The 6653-nt window shown below is 37.0% G+C and overlaps 1 pseudogene; it reads right to left on the bottom strand.

The window, feature by feature from the left end:
* Positions 1 to 1642: 1642 nt before the first annotated feature.
* Positions 1643 to 1741, bottom strand: LOC132225358 (U6 spliceosomal RNA; annotated as a pseudogene).
* Between the last annotated feature and the right edge of the window lie 4912 nt (positions 1742 to 6653).

Here is a 6653-nt window from a genome sequence, read left to right as displayed (position 1 = left end):
AGTAGGGGATGTGCAGGAGGCAGCTGATTGATGTTTCTCTCTCATCGATGTTTCTAACTCTCTGTCCTTCTCCCTTCCTCTATGTAAAATACCAATAATATATATATATTTTAAAAAGACTCAATCAGACATTCTGTAAATGAAGCATGCAATTAAGAGGATTAAGAGTAAACTACTGAAAAAGAAATTCGGGAGAAAACGGCAGCCCAAATAGGCAGACCTAGCATGCATCTCGTCCCAGGGCCAGACTGGAAATACAACTAAATTGGAAAACATTCACCTGGAATTACCAACTGAGGTCCAGCGGAGGAGTACACATATCAAAGAAGGACAGAAAATACCTGGAGACAGTTAGGAAGGGCGAGGTCAGGAGAGGAGCTGACCCAGCTTCTAGGTTTGGCAGGTCAGAAGTCCAAGAGTGAAGAAGGAGCTCCTGGCTACAGGAGGGTCTGTTCCCTCAGAAGATAGAGACCTGAAACCCAGGCTGGGCTCCACAGCCTCGAACACCAGAGCCAAGAACAACAGCCCATGTAGCATACAGTTGTGAAAGATGACAGGACTGTTGGCTGCAGCGGAGTCTGGAACTAGTAGACTGGAGCCAGTCAGAGAGAAAGCCATAGTTTTGTTTTGTTTTATTATAAAGGCAGTGTTTATTAGAATACATGTTATTTCCAAAATTGAGTTTTCAGCTGTTATGGTGTGTATACCTTATTTTTAAAATTTATCTTTATTGTTGAAAGTATTGCAGATGTCCCCTTTGTATTTTTTTTTGTTTTTTCCCCCATTGACCGACCCTCCATCCTGCACCCGCACCTTCCAAGCTTTCTGTCTGTGTCCATGGGCTATACATATATGCATATAAGTTCCCCAGGTAATCTCTCCCCTCCCTGTGTCTTTCCTATGAAATACGTCAGTCTGTTCCATGGTTCTATCTTTCTGGATCTAATTTGTTTATCATTTCATTTTGTTCATTAGATTCCACATATGAGTGAGATCATGTGATACTTGTCTTTCTCTGACTGGCTTATTTTACTTAGCACAATACTCTCCAGGTCCATCCATGCTGTTGCAAATGGTAAGAGTTCCTTCTTTTTTTTACCAGCACATAGTTTTCCATTGTGTAAATGTACCATGGCTTTTTTTTTTTTTAATCCATTCACCTGCTGATGGGCACTTAGCCTGTTTCCAAATCTTAGCTATTGTAAATTGTGCTGCTATGAACATAGGGGTGCATATATCTTTTCTGGTTGGTGTTTCTGGTTTCTTAGGAGATATTACTAGAAGTGGGATCACTGAGTCAAATAGGAGTTCCATTTTTAATTTTTTGAGGAAACTCCATACTGTTTTCCACAGTGGCTGCACCAGTCTGCATTCCCACCAGCAGGGTACTAGGGTTCCATTTTATCCATATCCTTGCCAACACTTGTTGTTTGTTAATTTTTTGATGATAGCCATTCTGACATGTGTGAGGTGATAGCTCATTGTTGTTTCAATTTGAATCTCTTAGATGATTAGTGACTTGGAGCATTTTTTCATCTGTCTCTTGGCTTCTGTATATTCACTTGGGAGAAATGTCTGTTTAGGTCCTTTGCCCATTTTTAAAAATTGAATTGTCTTCCTTTTGTTAAGTTGTATGCGTTCCAGATATATATATTGCTTCATGCATTTGTGTGTCACCCTTGCACAGGGGTCATGCTAATCTTCTATCATTCCAATTTTAGTATACGTGCTGCCAAAGCAAGCATCTCATATATTTTTTAAGTTAACCCCTTATCAGATGTATCATTGGCAAATATGTTCTCCCATGCATTGGGCTCTTTTCACTTTGTTAATGGTTTCCTTTGCTGTGCAGAAGCTTTTTAGTTTGATGGAGTCCCATTTGTTTATTTTCTCCTTTGTTTCCTTTGCCCAAGAGATGTATCAGTAAACATTTTGCTATAAGAGAAATTTGAGATTTTGTTGCCTGTGGCTTGTTCTGAGATTTTTATGGTTTCACTACTTACATTTGGGTCTTTTGTCCATTTTGAGTTTATTCTTTTGTATGGTGTAAGTTGGTGGTCCAGTTTCATTCTTGTGCATGTACCTGTCCAGTTTTCCCAGCACCATTTATTGAAGAGACTGTCTTTACTACATTGTATGCTTTTGCATCCTTTGTCAAATATTAATTGAGCATAATGACTTGGGTCGATTTCTGGGGTCTCCATTCTGTTTCATTGATCTGTATGTTCTTGTGCCTGTACGTAGGCTATTTTGATTACAGTGGCTTTGTAGTATAACTTGATATCTGGTATTGTGATTCCTCCAACTTTGTTCCTCTTTCTCAAGATTGCTGCCACTATTCGGGGTCTTTTTTGGTTCCATATAAATTTTTGGAGTGTTTGTTCTAGATCTGTGAAATATGCAATTGGTATTTTAATAGGGATTGCATTGAATCTATAGGTTGCTTTGGCTAGTATGGACATTAAAATTATGTTGATTCTACCAATCCATGAACACGGTATATTCTTCCACTTGTTAATACCTTCCTCTATTCAGTGACCTGGAGTTTTCTGACTACAGGTCTTTTACCTCCTTGGTTAGGGTTATTCCTAAGTATCTTAATTTTTTTGTTGTTGCAATGGTAAATGGGATTGTGTTTCTAGTTTCTATTTCTGAGAGTTCGTTACTAGTATATAAAAATGCCATGGACTTCTGGGTGTGAATTTTATATCCTACTACATTGCCAAATTCATTTATTAAATCTAGTAGTTTTTTGGGGAAGTGTTTAGGGTTTTCCATGTTCAATATCATGTCATCTGTGAATAATGACAGTTTTACTTCCTCCTTCCCAATTTAGATGCCTTTTATGTTTTCATCTTGTTTGATCCCTATGACTAGGACTTCCAATACTATGTTGAATAAGAGTTCATGCCTCGTGTGACTCCCATATTAAATTTGTGCGATCACCATTAGGGACAAAAGAAATAGCAACAACAAAACAAAGTACAGGGGTGGGCAAAAGGAGGTTTACAGTTGTTTATATGGAATAAAATACATGCAGGTTATTATTTTAATAATAAAAAAGAAATTCTGTGTTTCACATACTCACAACTGTAAACCTACTTTTGCCTACCCCAGTATGTATAGTGGCTGCAATCTGTATATTTAAAACAGAAAGCCCTTGCTTTCATCTGACCTTTGAAAAGCTACAAACCAGCATCTCTCTGCAATTAATTAGCCTGCTAAATGGTGTTGAACTATGAGGTGCTATGATTACTATAAACTCAAATATATTTTTTCCATAATATTTCAGAAAAATTACATAGTTTTCAGAAACCACAAAAGTTTGGTTACTACTCTTAGGTGAAGCCCACTGGTCATTTCATAATGTCCTTCCATACATCTGTCCCTCTATAGACAGGATTTTTAATACTATCTCCATAAAATAACCTTAAATAATATAAAGCAAGTCAGAAATTTGTCTTGAAATAACTGATGACTCATCTCTTGAAGCTTTGCAAGGACATATTTATACTTGGCACATACTATAAATAACAGCTGGTAATTTTACCACAGCCATTTTTCACTCATTTCTAGTTTTTCCACATTTATTCTTCATCTCATATTCAGTCTCATTTAAACTCAATTGCCAATTTAGAGTTTGCACTGGATTGTGCCTATTGACTTGTTCTGCTTTTTTTTTTTAAATATATTTTCATTGATTTCAGAGAGGAAGGGAGAGGGAGAGAGTAATAGAAACATCAATGATGAGAGAGAATCGTTGATCAACTGCCTCCCACATGCCCCACACTGGTGGGGACTTATAAAACTTTTTAAATAACATGTTAGAAAGAAGATTTAAAGTGCAGAACAGCCTGACAGGCATGGCTCAGTGTATGAGTATCGACATGAACTAGGAGGTCACAGTTCAATTCCCAGTCAGGGCACATTCCCGGGTTGCAGGCGTGATCCCCAGTACGGAGTGTATAGGAGGTAGTCAAGCAATGATTATCTCTCATTACTGATGTTTATCTCTCCTTTCCTCTCTGAAATCAATAAAAATATTTTTAAAAGTTATATATGGCTACTTCCATAAAATTAATATTTTAAAAGAATATATGTACTTTGAGGCAAAAATTCCAATATTTGAATTAAACCAAAGGGATGGATTTTGGACCTGTAGACCTTAGGAAAAGCAGGTCTAGTTTTAGCAAAATCATTCCCTGAATAACCATGAAGTCTATAGATAAACAAACCGAAAACATTCACCATGCTTTGGAAACTTGCAATTTTGTGAAATGAACAAAAAAATGTAAAATTAAATATGAGAGCCTAGAGTCTTGGAAAAGTGCATCAAAGATGTATGAGCTAATGAGTAGAGGAGTAAAGGAAAGGTCAGCATAAATTCTGATAGGGAGACTCTGGGAAATTTCATGTAAAAAATGACATTTAAGTAGTGGTCCAAAGGCATCCCAGAGGATAGGAAAAGCCCGAGTTATGGAGCTGTGGTAAGAGCATTGTAGGAATGATGAGCAGTGGCTTACACATTTTGTTCCTCTCCTGCTTCCTCTATGCCCTGCCCATTTCTAGCCAAGTAGCCAGGACACTATTTCTCTAATATTTGCATTAATATTGTACATTATTTCATTATGGTTATTATGACATGATTTTTCCCCCTTTATAAGTCTATCTTATATCTCTATGAGGGCAGGAACCAGGTCTTTTTCTTTTGTATACCCTAAACTGATAAGACAAACACTCAATAAATAAATAAATAAATATTACAACAAGAGCTGGAGATTTAAGTTAATGTGAAAAATGGGTTGAGAACCCTAACTGGTTTAGCTCAGTGGATAGAATGTCGGCCTACGGACTGAAGGGTCCCAGGTTTGATTTTGGTCAAGGGCATGTACCTTGGTTGCGGGCACATCCCCAGTAGGGGGTGTGCAGGAGGCAGCTGATCAATGTTTCTCTCTCATTGATGTTTCTAACTCTCTATCCCTCTCCCTTCCTCTCTGTAAAAAATCAATAAAATATATTAAAAACACCCCCCCCCAAAATGGGTTGAGAAATATAAAGAAAATTTGATGACATAAATCCAGAACCCTCTGAAACTAGTCTAAGATTGGCCTTATTTTAACAACAGAACAATATACTACTAATAGTTTGTGTTGATGTACCAGTACCTTTATAAAAGTTATCTCATTAAATTCTCGCAACCACTCTGTTACGTGGGCATTATTATCTTCATTTTGAAGGTTATGAAACCAAACTTGGGAAAGTTAAACCAGTAACTTGTTCATTGTCATTGAGAATCTAGTATGTGACAGGTGTTATTCTAGATGCTACAGATAAAGTGGCCCCCAAGACAACCCACACTCACACTCACCAAGCTTATGTTCTAGTTAAATGAGATTGACTTTAAACACAACCACTAAAAAATAAGAAATAAAATTCACACATGATGATAAATGGCCTATGAGAGAGTAAAACATGCTGATATCCTTGGAAGTTACTAGAGGTAATGCAAAAGAATCTACTTTATTCAACGGATTGTGATATTCCCAATATAACACTCTGATCTTACGCTATTCAGGGAATGGAAATAATCAAACATGCATTTTAGAAGGATAGCTAGTAGTAATATGGAGAATTACTGGGCAACATTATGAAATAGGAAGATTAAATGATCATCCAAATGAGGCTTTGGAAGATAAATGAGGAGGACCAATAGTTTTAAGAGAGAAACCACTATGTTCTATAGATGGCAAAAATTTTTTTGACATAAAGATTATGGAGGAGCTCTAGCCGGTTTGGCTCAATGGATAGAGTGTCGGCCTGTGGACTGAAGGGTCCTGGGTTTGATTCTGGTCAAGGGCACATACCTTGGTTGCAGGCTCCTCCCTGGCCAGGGCCCATGCAGAAGGCAATCCATCAATGTGTTTCTCTCATACCTATATTTCTCTCTGTCTTTCCCTCTCTCTTCCACTCTCCCTAAAAATCTATGGAAAAATATCCTCGGATGAGGATTAAAAAAACAAACAAACATGGAGGAGAGTGGAGATAATGATGATGGTATTGCTAATGACAGCAATAATGACTTGTCTTGTACATTTACTCAGTACATGTCCAAGGCTACACAGTTCTCTTTGATGGAAAGCTAATTTTTATTTATTTATTTTTTGATGGAAAGCATTTTATTTTATTTTTTCTTCATTGCTGAAAGTATTATAGATGCCCCCCTATTTTTTTTCCGTTGACCCCCTCCACACCACACCCGCCCCTCCCAAGCTAATTTTTAAATCACTATAAGAATGTTTTGCCAAGTGTGGGACTCTTGGCACAAGGTATCCAAGATAATTTGGGGTGGTATTTAAGATAATTTAAATTGCAGTGGAAAAGGCATTAAAGAATAAACTATCACATAGGAAAAATGCTATTTCCATTTTAAATCTCTTCCAATCCCTCTAATCATGTCAAGAAGAAATTCTCAATTTGAGCTATTTGAGCTATTTTGACTTAACACCTCTCTAACATTTGCTAATCTCCTTTTTTAAACAAAGAGTGAGCAAGCCTTATGTTCAGAGCCTTCAGAAGCTAGCAGTATCTAGCTGAAGTATAAATTTTTTATTGTATTTATTTTTACAATTACCTTCTATTTATGGTCAATAATA

The sequence above is a fragment of the Myotis daubentonii genome, chromosome X (genome assembly GCF_963259705.1).
Source record: "Myotis daubentonii chromosome X, mMyoDau2.1, whole genome shotgun sequence".
In the NCBI taxonomy this organism is placed as follows: domain Eukaryota; kingdom Metazoa; phylum Chordata; class Mammalia; order Chiroptera; family Vespertilionidae; genus Myotis; species Myotis daubentonii.
Note: the sequence above shows the minus strand (reverse complement) of the source record. Positions and strands in the feature narration are given on the sequence as shown.